The sequence below is a fragment of the Hibiscus syriacus genome, unplaced genomic scaffold, assembly GCF_006381635.1.
Source record: "Hibiscus syriacus cultivar Baekdansim isolate YM2019G1 unplaced genomic scaffold, ASM638163v2 tig00110505_pilon, whole genome shotgun sequence".
Lineage (NCBI taxonomy): Eukaryota > Viridiplantae > Streptophyta > Magnoliopsida > Malvales > Malvaceae > Hibiscus > Hibiscus syriacus.
In genome coordinates this window covers 3,172,616-3,189,198 of record NW_024062765.1, presented here as the reverse complement: position 1 = coordinate 3,189,198, position 16,583 = coordinate 3,172,616, and the positions used below count along the sequence as shown (strand labels likewise).

At 34.8% G+C, this 16,583-nt stretch overlaps 1 pseudogene; it reads left to right on the top strand.

Moving 5' to 3' along the window:
* Positions 1-8,731: 8,731 nt before the first annotated feature.
* On the top strand, positions 8,732-13,159 carry LOC120130073 (annotated as a pseudogene).
* The last annotated feature ends 3,424 nt before the right edge of the window (positions 13,160-16,583 follow it).

Here is a 16,583-nt window from a genome sequence, read left to right as displayed (position 1 = left end):
AAATCTAAAATCCTCTAAGCTTCCTCAGTCTCGGGCTCTAGTCCTTCTCCTAATTGCTCCATGTACCCTAGTAAATCTAAAATCCTCTGAGCTTCCTCAGTCTCAGGCTCTAATCCATCTCTTACATCATCAACTTCATGTGACAGGTCAACCAAGTACTGAGCCACTCTTTGAGCATGTTGCAGGTAGCTTGCGATGAGGTCATTCATTTTCTTAACTCTCTACTGAGTCTGTTCGCAACGATGACGCCATTGTATAACTCTTTCATAGGGCACTATCAGCAGTTCACTCGCTCTTCTTTGAAAATCTTGAACCATGGCCTCGAGTTCATTCACACGTATTTTTAAGTTTTCAACTTCTGCACGATTTGAACTATTTTCTCGACTTTGGTACCGTCATAAAGCTGTCTCTAAACTCAAGATTCTACCTTTCAATTTATAATTCTGGGTCTGACTCTCTTAAAGCTGTTGCTCTAGTGCACTCTTTTCTCTTGAAAGCATCTTCGCCTGATGTCTACTCTACTTAAGTTATTCACTACTTTCTCCGACTTCTCTTTTCAAACTCGCCACTTTCTGTCTCCATTCAGCAGGAGACTTACTTTAGCTAGTGGCCATATGAGCCTTGACCATTCGCTAGTAAGATAATTAGAGATCATCGAATTCCAATATGAGTTACTTCATTAATTTTTTGATCCGGTCAGCTTGACCCTTTTGGATATCGATTTCTAAGCTTATTTGGTACGACTCATCATCTAATCTTTGTAACGTCCCCTTTCACTATTTTCTTTCAGCCTCCAAATCAAGCATGTCTTATTCTAGCGAAGATGGTACCACTCTGAGATGTTCTTATATAGGCTGAGTATTTTCAGGATTGACCATCGAGATATTATCATTAACTCTGTTGCTTCTTCACTCCTCATACTCTTGTGACATCCTTAAGTCAAAGGTAAAGATATTTACCCTACGAGTATACCTCTATGCATCAGTAACCACTTTGACTTTATTCTTGTACTGCTCTTCTCTGAACGCGAGCTCAGACTTGAATAAATCCCAAGTTACTGGAATGAACTGTCTCGACCTATACAGTTTGGAAACCAATAATGAAGCATACCCTACAGAACTCTAAATGCCTGGAAACGTAACCCAATCTCTTTCTCCAAACATATACAGTATGTCTGAGGAGACGTTCCACGAAGCACGCCACAAAATATCACTGTCTCAGATATATTTGAAAATGACCATCCACTACTCCTCAGTGAAACCCCCAGGTCACTCTCGAGAAATAAAATCCTTCAAAGGTGAAAATCCTTCGAAGAAGACTCGACCGAGTGCCATCTCGACATGTTTGAAGTGACTGAGGATCTAGACTAGCAATAGATGTGCGCACCTTATGAAGTGTTCGTTCTTATTCTTTTTTGCAAGAGTTCAGGGAACGAAAGGTTTCTACCAAGATAGTCGAAATATGATCTATATGTCTATCCAGTCTCTTAAACATGTCTACCACTGATACATCAATGTTCCCCAAAACCTTCGAGAATATTACTAGCCCATAAATATTACCCAAAGCAAACAAGTCAATCTTCTTTCTTTTGTTAGGATGATGGTTGATCATTTCTCTCAGAGTGGTCCAGGTAATGCACTCTGTATCTCCATTGTTTTTGATGCCTCTTACGACCCATTCTTTACTCATGTCGGTCATCAGAAGCAGTTTCTTCTTGAATGAAGGAGTATTTAGCGGTTTGGTGAACACCTTGTCCGCTTAGAATCTCGAACAACGAATTAAGGCATGGTATTCCTCTATGGTAGGTGTCATATCCACTTGGCCAAAAGAAAAACAACTAAAAGAGGGGTTCCAGAAATATGCCAGAGCTCTAAATATATTTCGGTCAATCGGAATGTCTAAGAGATACGAGATGTCACTATAGAGTTGATAAAACAATTATTTATCGGATGTTTCCCACTTCCCCAAATCTCTTTCATCTCGCTTAGGTCATTTTGACGGACATTGATGTGAGTGTACCCAATAGATCTGACACATTCCCAGGCTGTAAACTGTCCCCATTCGTTAGTTGGGACTGCTCAGACCATCTCAGAACGTCTGCATTATCTTTTATCTCTTTTTGAATCATAAGTTCCATATTACTAGCCTTCTATATGGACATCGGTCACGGATAAACACCAATGGGATGAATAATGTAATGCAAAATGAGAACAAAATAAATAAAATGATAAGAGAAAATTAATCAGTAATCATAAATAAATTAATCAGACATAATATAATTTGTTGATAAAAAACCTACCCCGCACACTGACTACCCAATCATGCTTTAATAGATCCTACCCAAATAAGATTTCTACCCATAGGCTTTGTTTATAGAAAATCCTAACCTCATGCCATCTAGTTCTCATGCTTATTTGAAAAATAAGCCTAACCGCCTGATCTCTAGTCTGCAGACATTTATTCAAGAATCAAAATTACACTACAAAAATTAAAAGGCTCAAAAAGGCTTTTCCTTGTGTACTCTCCTCACGAGATTCTTATGATATGGGCAAGACTCTATTTGGGTTCTAAGTTTACTACATCCTGGGTTCGATTCTAAATTAAGAGGTCCTCGAATTGTCATTGTCGGTGCTCCCTTTGGTTGTTAAACCCTCAATCTTGGCCCATCTCAGGCTTTTAGATCGAGTTCAATTCGAGGGGACACAAATTTTTATGTTCATACGGAGGTGAAATTCATCACGAAGACCATAAGGCGTGAGCCCCAGGAGCGATTCATTATCCCATATGGAGGTGAAAAACCACACGAGGGAGTAGCTTCTTACTCCTACTTAAACATGACGGAAAAGGTTTTTAGCTCATGCTATGCAAATGCGACTGTGTAGTGTATGAGGAAAAGCGAAAACAAAACAAACAACACCAAATAGAAAGCTCAAAACCCTAAATAATTATTTACTCTGAAAACAATAGCAAACGGACCAGTACAACTATTTAGTGGTTAATCAAATTACAAGTGAAAAATTTATTCAAACCACACAAGGGATCAAAAATAAAATTAAAGTGAACTACTAATTTTCATTTGTAAAGACAATTAATTAGTCGACTAATGGCCTGACTCCCTAAAAAAATGTCCCTAGTGGAGTCACCAAGATATCGAAACAGTTTTTTAAAAGGGAAAAAAGGGGTCTTGTTTCGAAATAATTTTTTATAATCGATTAATGATAAAACGTTGTTTGAGGAGTCACCGCCAATCTTTGATTAGGGTGTGATTTGGCACCCAAAAATGTATTTTCCATATTAAAATATTAATTTTAATTAAAACAACAAACTTGTGGTATGCATTACCAAAATTCTAGTTTGAGAGTCGATTACGTGTGAGGAAGGATTAGCACGCCCACAACGCCCTAAATCGGTACCTAGTCGATTAATTTGTCATCTTTGCAATGAAATTTATGAGTTCGAGTCTAATTTAATTTAAGATCCCCTAAAAATAATATTCTTTGAATTCTTAGATGAAACATGATAATATATAATTATTTTCAATCGACAATAAATGACCTTTCATGCCTTAAAACAATAATTTATTACTCTGATCGAATTGAAGAGATATCACTATTCCGTATTAAAATTCAATATCGATTCGAGTGAAAACGATAATATCTAATGATTTCCAATCGAGAATAAATGACCTCTCATAACTTAAAGCAGTCATTTATTGCTCCAATTGAAATAAAGAGATATCATTATTCTATCGTAAAAATCAATATTAATTTGAGAGAGAATGAAAATATCAAATTATTTCTAATCGAGAATAAATGACATTTCATGCCTTATAGAAGTCATTTATTACTCCAAATGAAATGAAAAGATATTACTATTCTCAATATCTATTCGAGTGTTATTATTTTGAAAACCCATCGAAAAACACATGCAAAAATAAAGCAATTAAAAGCATTTATCAAACAAGTATAATTAATTATTTATTTTACCAATATTTAATGAGAATAAGGATGTTCAATTATTTAAATATCTCGAGACGAGACCTTAGATTCGATCTAACAATCTTTTCTCGATGAATTTAATTAAAAGAACATGATCTTTTTCCCAATCCACGAATTTTAATATGAATTCGATTTAATTCGTGTCACTAAATGGGATAGACTTTCATTTTAAAATTATTGAAAGTAACTTTCTTATACGTTAAGACAATCACTTTATGACAATATTAAAATGAACGAATATTACCCTTAGTCAATTTATTTTGATTCGAGTCAAGAGATGCTTATGAGGGTAACATGCAAAATTAATAAAGAACTAAAATGAACTAACATGCAAGCAACATGCAAAAAATAAAATAAAAAGGGACTAAAATATAAACAATCAAACCATCATGTCAAAATTAAAATAAAAACAAAATATATAAGTGACTAAAATGAGCATGCTTAATATTGGGTGTTAAAATTACAAAATATAAAAAATAAATAAAATGTGGGGCTAAATTAAAATAAATTAAAATAAATTAAAATTACATGGATAAATTAAAATAAATAAAAAACAAATTCGGGTTCGAAATATAAATATGCAGAAACTACAGGGGCTATTTCCTAAATATTCCAATTTTCCTAGTTTTGAAATAAAAAATGGGAAATTACTAAATCAATCCCTAAGTATTAAAAAAATTAAACAGACACTACACATGACCAAAATACAAAACACGCATAAATATATAGGGACTAAACAAAAAATAACCCTAAAAATATATAATATGCATAAAACTGGGTAAATTATAAAAACAATCCCTACATGTGACTAACATGCAAAAACACGACTAAACTAGGAGGACTAAACATCAATTAAACTAAAATTTACAAAGCACAAACAAAAATAGGTAAATTATAAAAATGGTCCCTATACATGACTACTTTGTAAAAGCATGCTTAAAGTTGGGGGACCTCAACGTGATTTCCCCCAAAACTTTTCTATAAATACAACTTTTTTTTTTTTTCATTTCAATCGAAATTCTAAAAAAAGTATTTCCTTTTTTCTCTCAAATTCCTTCGGTCGACCCACTGTCGACCTCCTTTCTCTGCCTCCAACCGCCGCACACGGTGGTCAAAGCTCTGAAACGAACCCAAAAATCTCCTAAATCCCAGATCTATACCCATAGGCTAAAATCTAAAGCTAAAATCGCCTAAAAACCTCTAAATACCCCAAAACGAGCCCTAACCTTTTAGCTCTCACGTGCTCCGACGACCTCTGATGAAGACAAATCGACCCCGATTGGACTCCCCCAGGTATCACTCGATCTCCTTAGTTTTCGTTACATACAAGGTTGTTTTTCATTTTTTATGGTTTCGAAACTGTAAAAAAATAAAATAAAGAAATTCCTTCAAAAAGTTTTTGATTTTTTTTTTGCTTTGTATTGATTTCTCTGGAAAAAATCGAGGGGGAAGAAGAAGTTTTTACAATATAGTTTGGGGTCTTTATAACCATGTTTTACATAATTCTTTTTCCTTTTTTTAATAGATCGAAGGATTACAATTGAATGATTATTGTTATTGTATGTAGATTTGGGGTTGCTTGCTAACTTAGGTTTTGTTGTGGCAAGGGGCTTGGTGCATGGTTGGTGGCAACGACAGTGGCAGGTGGTTGGTGGAGCTGGGCGGCGGCAGTTTATTGGGGTAAAAACCCTAATGTGGGTTTGATCATGACCGTTGATCGAAGGGCGATTGAACGACTAGAATGAGTTGTGCAAAGAGGGGTTTCAAAACCCTAACTGTTGATATGTGTGGATTATTGGATCTCTCACAGATCCAAAGGCTGATGGTGAGCGGCGCCAGATGCTAAGGATGAAACCCTAGCAGGTTTGGGTCTCATCTGGGTTAGGTTATTGGGCTTCGGGTTTTGGCCGGATGTTTGTTGTATCTAGGTCAGACTGTTTTGGGGCCCCATTGGGCCTGTTGTATATGTAATTTGGATATGTAAAATATAAAAACATAGTATATGTTAGTATTTTATTTATAATAATAGTAATAATTAATTACTCATAATAATAATAATAATAATAACAATAATAATTATAAAAATAATAATAAAGTCGGGACGAAAACGAGTGTCGACAATAACTATATCTAACAATTAGAAATCATAAATATATTATAAAATGTATTATGTTATGAATCATATTATAATTATCTTGTATACATACTGTATAATAGTATATATACATATATAGTTTAATATTATATGATGTATGATATATTGATTCATAAAGATAAGTAACTCTTAAATTTGTGGTTTATTTATAGTGGTATTTCAATTTATTTTTTCTATCTTAATATATAAATTTATTTATTTTTCTACATCAATACTTTTTTAATTATATTGGTAATTAATATCCTATATTATTTCTTAAATTATATATAATTGCAGCGAGATATTGAAACAGATCTTCATTCCAGGGGTGAGAAACCAATGTTTTTTATTCAACTCGACTTAGAAAAAACTTTATTCAAATTGAATCGATTTTTAAGTTTGAGTCGAGTCTTCGATTATGTATAATATATATGTAAATCACATATGAAAAAATATGAAGAAATATATATGTATTCTATATGGTTATAAAAACTATTTAAACTTGAATCAAATAATATCATAATATTATAAATATTTATAATCAAATACAACTCAACTCGTCAATTTAAATAACTCAATTTTTTTATAATCTTGCCGACTCCACTCTAACGAACGCTCACCCCGACTTCAATCAAGACATCTTGATAAAATATGTAGTTGTTTATAAAGGTAAGGCATTGGGATTAAGATTAAAAAATACGATTCCAACTAAATCTTGCTATAGAAATTTTATATGGAAATTCAAGTTTTTTAGTATTTCGCGCGCTCTTTTTTTTTTTTTTGAACAGATCTAGATTTAAATTCATGCATATGTATAAATTATTTTATTCGAACCCGAATCACTCAAAATAAATAATATTCCTTTTATCCAGTGAAACTATTCCAATAACTCTTTCACTAGGATTACTCTATACGCTAAAAGTAAGAGCAATGAAAAGGATTTGTCAAAGTTTTACAATTGATGAAGTTATGGTGTTGCGTGGGATGTGAAAAGAAGCCACATCTAAAAGGTGAAAATGGCTTTCCCCTTCCATTTTTCTGCAGCTCATGTGGTTGTGGTCCTACATGCATCTATACAACTCAACACCACAAAATTAGAAATGGAAAACAGCCTTGTTAAATAATAGAGCAGAATCCATTACATTCGTATAAAAAGAAAGGCGTGGGATAGATACAGGGGTGAAACATCAAACGTAGCAGCCGAGTGGGTAAATGGTTGGGCAGTTTGAGACGGCACTGCCTTCTGAATAGTGACACCCATCGCCCATGCAAAACCCTAAATTGTCGGCAATATCTCTAGTAAATACCATACTATAAAATAGAGATAATATTAAGAATTAATAAAATATTTACTGTTGAATAGCCCAGTAATGAACAATAATATTGAAAAATTCATCAAGTGTACTCAATGATTAAAGAGAATATTTTTTTATCTTAAAGCCTTAAATTTAAATAACTGTATATCGCATAACAATTAAAGAAAATATCATTCTTTCTTAAAATCTTGAATTAAAAAATCTTGTCGGAGCATTGTTGGTTTGTTTCCGATTTATATGTGTAGGACGTGATTGTATGGGTTGTTTGTGGTGTGTTTCTCGTGACTTTGGGGTGATTGTCAATGAATCCTTGAAGTTTTAGTGCATAAGGGAATGGATGATCGATAAACAAATAGTGGGAGATTAATTCATATGATAAGGATAAGCGACGTGGCATAATGGGAGTGAGAAAGATTATAACAATTTAATTTTGTAATTTAAAAATGGGTAAACTACACTTGTAGTCATTACTTTTAAGGCACTTTCACTTTGATCACTGAAATAAAAAAAAACTTTATTTTTCACATTATCATTAAGAAAAACTTTCATTTCGGTCACTTATCCAATAAACCATTAACGGTTGATAAATGGTTGATATGGCGCGTTAAAAATCATAAAAAAACTGATAGACGCTTTTTTTTATCATCATTTCTATTGTTATTTGATGGTTTCTCTAAGCGAATAGATCATTAAATTACTCATCTTCTTCTCTTTCTTTCATACGATTTAAACTTGTGAGAATATGTTTTAATCTCCTCAAATCTCAATCGAAACTAAAAATTAAAATTTCATGATCTCTGTCATCATTAGATCACCTTGAATTGAATCATGTTAATCTTTTGGTTAAACAGAACCTTCACATTGTTAGAATTAACCAATGATTGCTTAAAAACTTAATCTTTATAAATACTGTCAATTTAAAACCTTGAGATTTTTTAATAAAAAAATTTAATGTATCTCATATTTTTTTTCTTAATATCAACTAACATAAAATCATAATAAAAATAAATTTAAAATTTAATAATTATAATATAAATTTAAAATTTAATAATTATAATATAAATTTAAAATTTAATAATTATAATATAAATTTAAAATTTAATAATTATAATATAAATTTAAAATTTAATAATTATAATATAAATTTTTAGAATTCGATAGTAGGAATAAAAATATCCTAAAAGTTCACTTACCGTAGTAATAGTTTACCCTTTAAAAGATAAAGGTTGATCAAGTCGAAGTGAACGTTATACCACTTGGTCAGTCAACTCTCAAATCATTTACGCATCGATACAACGAATGATGCTTACCTTTCCCCACTGAACCAATCTTCTTCACATAGCAAATTTTGTCTCCTTTGTTCGCTTTCAAAAAATATTATTCCAACCTTTATTTTCATTCCACTTCCATTTAGCTTGGTTTTCTATTGTGATTTTGGCAGTTTCTTTGTACAACGTCCCAATCCAAAATCTGGGTTTTCATTTACTATCAAGAGATCATCAAACCAGATCAAATCAAACTTTCTGGTTTTTTCTCTCTCCAATTTTCTTTTCAGAACCAGAAAGTCCATGCATTTAGCTGAATGGAACTGAAGCTCTTTGCTTGCTTCGTTCTTCTTCATGATTCTGAGATAATTCTGTTTCGGTGAGAATCTTCCAAACAAATAGGCCAAAAAGAAGAAAAAAGAGGAGCCTTTTCTCGAGAAAGTAATCGTTTTCTCGGGAAGCTATACACTAGTTAACAGTGGGGAATTCTTCACTTTCTCAGTAGCCAAACAAAAAGTAGAAAAAACAGTCTTGCTCTTGCCTGAACTTCCGACAGGTACTTCCATTTTTTCACTTCCAAACTGTTAGCTTTATGTCTATTCGAACTGTTTATGGAATTTTGTTTTCTTTCAAATTTCTTTTGAGAAAGATTAGGCCTTGAAACTCGGCAATTCTTTGTTATTAATTCATGCAATATAATCCATACCATACTAACTTAAAGAACAGTATTAGATATGGGTTTGAACAATTCAGACATTGGAACCTTGAAAAAATATACTTTAAGTTAAACTGATTTGGGTTGTTGTTTCATTATTAGTCCAAGAATTGACAACCAATCCCTGAAGTCTTGTGATATCTCTTCCAGATTCTTGCCTTTCCTTTTTCAAATAAAAAAAGTCATTTCTTTGCTTTACTTTATGAACAAATCCAATTTATTTAAGTGATGTTTATCGACATAGTTATTAATATATCTAATCTTGAGCTCGTGCACTTGAAGCTATCAAAGGAATGGAATTCGAGTATATGCTTGGATTTTTTTTTAATATTTGTTTCAATAAAATAATTGATCTTTAATTATCTGTTTCAGCTATTGCCAGCCAGTCAGGAATGGTGTGAACATTGGATTTATTGCTCAATAATTCCTTTTCTTGAATGCCAAATATGGCCCTCAACATCACTAAGTATTGCCGTTTTCTGCTGTTTTCAATCATGGTTTCTGCTGTTTTCCCTCCTTGTTCCGCCGTTAACGTCGAAACCCAAGCTCTTCTTCACTTCAAAAACAAGCTCAAAGACCCTTTGCACGTCTTAGATTCTTGGAAAGAATCAGATTCTCCGTGCAAATACTATGGAGTTACTTGTGACCCTGTTTCAGGCAATGTCACGGGGATTTCACTTATCGGAAAATCAATTTCCGGTGAAATTTCACCTTCCATTTCAAGGCTTCAAAGTCTTCAAAACCTTTCTTTGCCTCTAAACGCCATTTCCGGTGAACTTCCTGAAGAAGTAAACCATTGTTCAAATCTCAAAGTTTTGAACTTGACATGGAACGAAATGGTGGGAGTTATCCCGGATTTTTCCGGACTTAAGAACTTGGAAGCTCTTATATTATCGTTTAACGCGTTTTCAGGCCAGTTTCCAAGCTGGATTGGGAACTTAACTGGACTGGTTTATCTTGGTTTAGCCGGAAACAATTTTGATGAGGGTGAGCTTCCGGAGAGTATGGGGAATTTGAAGAAGTTGAATTACTTGTACCTTCCCAAGTCCAATCTGATAGGGCAGATTCCAGAGTCCCTGTTTGAGCTGCAGGCCTTGAAGGTATTAGATATGTCTCGGAACAAGATTTCCGGGGCTATCCCGAACTCGATTTCAAAATTGAAAAATATTAACCAGATTGAGCTGTTTGACAACAATCTCACAGGGGAGTTGCTACCGGGGATAGCTGATCTTTCTCTCTTGAAAGAGATCGATATCTCCTCGAATCACATGCATGGGACATTGCCGAAAGAGATTGGAAACATGAATTTGACTGTGTTTGAGTGTTACAACAACAACTTTTCTGGACAGATCCCTGCAGGATTTGGACATATGCATCATCTTAAAGGGTTCTCGGTCTACCAAAACCGATTTTCCGGACAATTTCCTGCCAATTTAGGCCGGTACTCACCGTTGGAAATTTTCGACATTTCGGAGAATCAATTTTCAGGTGAATTTCCCAGGTTCTTGTGTGCGGGCAGAAAGCTAACACTTTTACTGGCTCTTGAAAACAACTTTTTGGGACGGTTTCCAGATACATATGCTGAATGTAAATCTCTGCTGAGGCTCAGGATCAACAAGAACCAATTTCCGGAGAAGTTGCAGATGGACTTTGGTCACTTCCACATGTGAATCTAATCGACCTCAGTGATAATGAGTTTACCGGAGGAATATCCGCCAACATTGGATCTTCCTCCAACTTGAGTCAGCTGGTTTTGCAGAACAATAAATTTTCGAGTAATCTTCCGTCGGAACTTGGCAAGTTGACAAACTTAGGGAAGCTTCTTTTGAATGACAATAACTTTTCTGGCAGTCTACCTGCTGAGATTGGTGCTCTAAAGCTGCTATTATCGTTGCATCTCGAACAAAACTCAATAACTGGATCGATACCGACAGAACTAGGTAATTGCGTTATGTTGGTGGACTTGAATCTTGCTGGTAATGATTTAAGTGGCATTATCCCACCTACAGTTTCATTCATGCCCTCTTTGAACTCTTTGAATCTTTCGGGAAACAAACTTACCGGTCCGATTCCGAATAACCTCGAAAACCTGAAGCTAAGTTCCATTGATTTGTCTGATAACCAATTATCCGGAAATGTTCCTCATGAGCTTCTGACCATCGGCGGAGATGAAGCATTTATCGGTAATGGGGGATTCTGCATTGACCAAAGTACTAAAATTCAGAGAAATGGTACTATGCTCAATGTTTGCAAGGAAGATTGGGGCCAGAAAAGGGTCTTCAGGGATAAATCGGCTTTCTTAATCATCTTTATAGCTGTTGTTTTGTTTATGGTTCTAACTGGACTACTGCTTCTGAGTTACAAGAACTTCAAGCGCTGTCAAGCAGACATGGAGAACAGTATCGATGGCAGCAACGGAGTAAGTCCGAAATGTGAATTTGAATGTTTTCAAAACATGGATATCGAAGCCGAGGAAATATGTAATCTAGAGGAACAAAATCTGATCGGAAGAGGCAGTACAGGAAGAGTTTATCGTCTGGATTTGAGGAAAAAAGGTGTTGTGGTCGCCGTGAAGCAACTTTGGAAAGGGGAAGGCCTCAAGGCAATGGCAGCAGAGATGGAAATTTTGGGCAAAATTCGGCACCGAAACATTCTGAAGCTCTACGCTTGCCTGACGAAAGGTGGATCAAGCTATTTGGTCTTCGAATACATGGAAAATGGAAATGTGTATCGAGCACTTCGCCGAGTAAAAAAAGACGGGAAGCCAGAATTGAACTGGTATCAAAGATATAAGATTGCCTTAGGAGCTGCTAAGGGAATTTCTTATCTGCACCATGATTGCTCCCCTCCTACCATTCACAGGGATATAAAATCATCCAACATTTTACTCGACAAGGATTCTGAGCCGAAGATTGCCGATTTCGGGGTCGCAAAGATTGCAGAAAAATCTCTCATGGGATCTGAATGGAGCTGTTTTGCAGGCACCTATGGTTATATTGCTCCTGGTGAGTTTCACAACACTTCTTTTAGCTATGTTTCAAAATTTACATAGACTATCTCATGATAATGCTCCATTCGAATAAATTACTTAACCAACCAAATCTAACAATAATAAAACTGACCGAATTTCATGGTCTAAATCGAAATAAATATATTGATTATATACTCAAATTAGACACAAATTATGTATCTTTGTTCAACTGTATATCTTACCATTCAAACTTTATTTTCATTGACAGAGCTTGTATATACTCTAAAAGTTACTAGGAAAAGCGATGTATATAGTTTCGGAGTAGTTTTATTGGAATTAGTGACCGGAAGAGCGGCCATTGAAGAGGAGTACGGAGAAGGGAATGATCTTGTTCACTGGATTTTAACTCACCTCAATCGCCATGAAAATGTCTTCAAGCTTCTTGATGATAAAATAGTCACCGAAACCGTCTCTGTCCGAGACGACATGGTTAAGGTCTTGAAGATCGGTATCCTTTGCACAGCCAAACTCCCGAATTTGCGCCCCACCATGAGAGAAGTAGTAAAGATGCTTGTTGATGCTAAACCTGGCATTCCCATATCTTCGGATGACCAATCTAACAAGGATTAGTAAAAGGTTTTTGTTATATGTTATGTATATATAACCTTATGTTACTAATAATCAAAATCTAATAGAAACATACTAAGTGTTGTACTAGAAGTTTTATCAGGCTATTAGTTCAAAATTATTAGTAGACTCACAGAACAATTTTCAGTCGAGACGAACGTATACCTATTAAAGTATATCATTTATCCAGTTTACAACAGTATCTTATTACATGATATAATTTGATAAACTGTAAATCCGAAATCATTTTCTCCTTCTGAATACTTAAGTAAACAGTAAACACTTTAGACAACAATATTCAGTTTATGACATAGTATCCTATTGCATGATAGTTTTATTGGTTGTTGGCTTTTTTGGATCTTTCTCTTTGTGCAGCAGGTACATTAGTATACATGGATCCCGAGTATTACAGGATACAAAAATTGACAACTAAGAATGATGTTTACAGTTTTGGCATCATTTTACTTGAATTGATATCCGGATACAAGGCGATCCATCGTAACCAAAATGGTGCACCTAGAAGTGTGGTTGAATTTGTGGTTCCATATATTCTTCGAGATGAAATTCACAGGGTTCTCGACCCGATCGAGTGTCCCGCCGCTGACTCCTTTCGAGATCGAGGCTGTCACATACGTTCTCCCCTCAAAGGATTGTTTCAAGTACCTAGGGTCTATGATACATAAAGATGGGGGTGTAGATGATGACGTTACACACCGTACAAAGGCGGGATGACTAAAGTGGAGGGCTGCTACTGGAGTTTTGTATGACAAGAAGGTGCTTCTAAAACTTAAGGGAAAATTTTATAGAATGACAATAAGACCAGCGCTGCTGTATGAATCAGAATGTTGGGCAATCAAGAATGATCACGTAAGGAGGATGGAGGCCGCAGAAATGAGAATGCTTAGATGGGCATGTGGTAGGACTCTGTGGGACATGACACCAAACTCTGCTATTAGGATGTCTTTGGGGGTGATGCATGTATCCGAAAAATTGAGGGAGGGAAGACTACGGTGGTTTGAACATGTCCTTAGGCGACCAACCGTCGGATGTGGTCAGGAGGGTAGAGTCGATTACAGTCGACGGTGCCAGAAGGAGAGGACGACCAAGGCGAAAGTGGGAAGATTGCTTGAGATTTGATGTGAATGATTTAGCCCTTACCGATGACATGACCTCTGATAGGAAAGTATGGAGACTTAAGACCAGAGTAGCCGAGTAGTGCGAGTCACAACCATAAGGTGTAACATTCTCTGTCTTATTTTTAATGTCTTTATAGTTATTTCCATGACTTCTAGTTATTTCCATGACTTCTATTTTATATACGTTCATGACATTAGAATTTATGAAGGCTTAGAACTAGGGTAGGATATTAGTGTTGCCTTAGTTTATGTGTTAACCCATTTGATTTTATTCCGTCTCGTAGCTTGCTATCGTTGACTATTGTGTATCTTTCTCTTCAGGTTACCTCTTTTTAAATTTAGCCAGGTCTTATATCTTCTGTATATATGCAGAGTTTTTTTTACGCAGAGATTTATTTGCAGGGATTACTTCCCATTAAAGACGCGCATATAAAGACTGTTCAACTATGTATTTTTATTTATTTATTTATTTATACATGCATTGTATTTTATCTTTATTTTTATTTTTTGACTGTCAGAGGTCTTCCACGGAAGCTGCTCTCAACCTGGCGTTGGAGGCAACCTACTACCCTACCTCCCCTTACCCCATCGCATATGAGAATAGGGTTTTGTTGTTGTATCCAACGCTGCTATATGGATCAGAATGTTGGGCAATCAAGAAGGATTACGTAAGGAGGATGGATGCCGTAGAAATGAGAATGCTTAGATGGGCATGTGGTAGGACTCTGTGGGACATGACACCAAACTCTGCTATTAGGATGTCCTTGGGGGCGGTGTCTGTATCCGAAAAATTGAGGGAGGGAAGACTACGGTGGTTTGGACATGTCCTTAGGCGACAACCGTCGGATGCGGTCAGGAGGGTAGAGTCGATTACAGTCGACGGTGCCAGAAGGAGAGGACGACCAAAGCGGAAGTGGGAAGACTGCTTGAGATATGATGTGAACGATTTAGCCCTTACCGAGGACATGACCTCTGATAGGAAAGTATGGAGACTTAAGACCATGGTAGCCGAGTAGTGCAGGTCACAACCATAAGGTGTAACATTCTCTGTCTTATTTTAAATGTCTTTATAGTTATTTCCATGACTTCTACTTTATATAAGTTCCTGGCATTGTAATTTATGAAGACTTAGAACTAGGGTAGGGTATTAGTGTTGCCTTAGTTTATGTGTTAACCCATTTGACTTTATTCCGTCTCGTAACTTGCTATCGTTGACTACTGTGTATTCTTATCTTCAGGTTACCTCTTTTTAAATTTAGTCGGGTCTTACGTCTTCTGTATATATGCAGAGATTTTTTACGTAGGGATTTATTTGCAGGGATTACTTCTCATTAGAGACGCGCATCTGAAGACTGTTCAACTATGTATTTATTTATTTATTTATACATGCATTGCATTTATCTTTATTTTTATTTTTCTGACTGTCGGAGATCTTCCACGGAAGCTGCTCTAAACCTGGCGTTGGAGGCAACATACTACCCTACCTCCCCTTACCCCATCGCATATGGGAATAGGGTTTTGTTGTTGTTGTTTTCAATCTTATCCTTTATTTTCACTTCATACATTTTTTATTTCTTTTTTTTCCAATTTGAGGTAAAAAGTGTACTATATTTGGCTGCTTTACCTACCAATTATTAGTGGTATGGTGAAGTTTAAACCCAAAAGAAATTATTTATTCAACTAAAAGGAACAAATAATAAATGGTAATAGATATCGATAGTTGTTGATGGATTGGGTAGCTATGGGAGTTGGGAGAAGGTGGAGATGTCTTCTCTCGGAAGGTGAAGTCTACACGGTGTCCGTCAACAATGCACTCGAAAGAATGAAATGAAGATAGTATGAATTAATGACAGATTTAAAAATATTATTTTAGGGTGAATATAAATATGTTAATAATATATATATATATATAAGATAGATATAAAAATTAATTTCAAGATAGACAATATTAATAAAATATATAATTGACCGAAGAAAATGTATATTTTAAAATTTACATATATCCACCCTCAAATACATGTGGATCCGCCAATAGAGGATATCTCTATTCACATTTTTATTCCCAAAACAAGTCTGCTCTCTAAAGTTTGACTCTATTCAAATTTAGAATGAAAAAATAGATATAGTGAATAAAATTTTATTCATTTTTCTTAATTTTAATTTATTCGAGGCAAGTTATTTGAATTGTTTTTTCAAATTTAAATTTTTTAAATTCAAATAATTGAAAACTAAAAATTAAAACAATGTAATTTTGGTCTTTAGATGAGTATTTTGATTGATTTATGATTTAGTCCTTAATTTTGTTGTTTCTTCAATTCATCTTTTATTTTAAGTCAAATTTGAATTACATACTCCTCAACTAACAATCTCTATAGAATACCTTTGTAGCTTCTATTTATGTTTTTGACTTACTCAATTTAG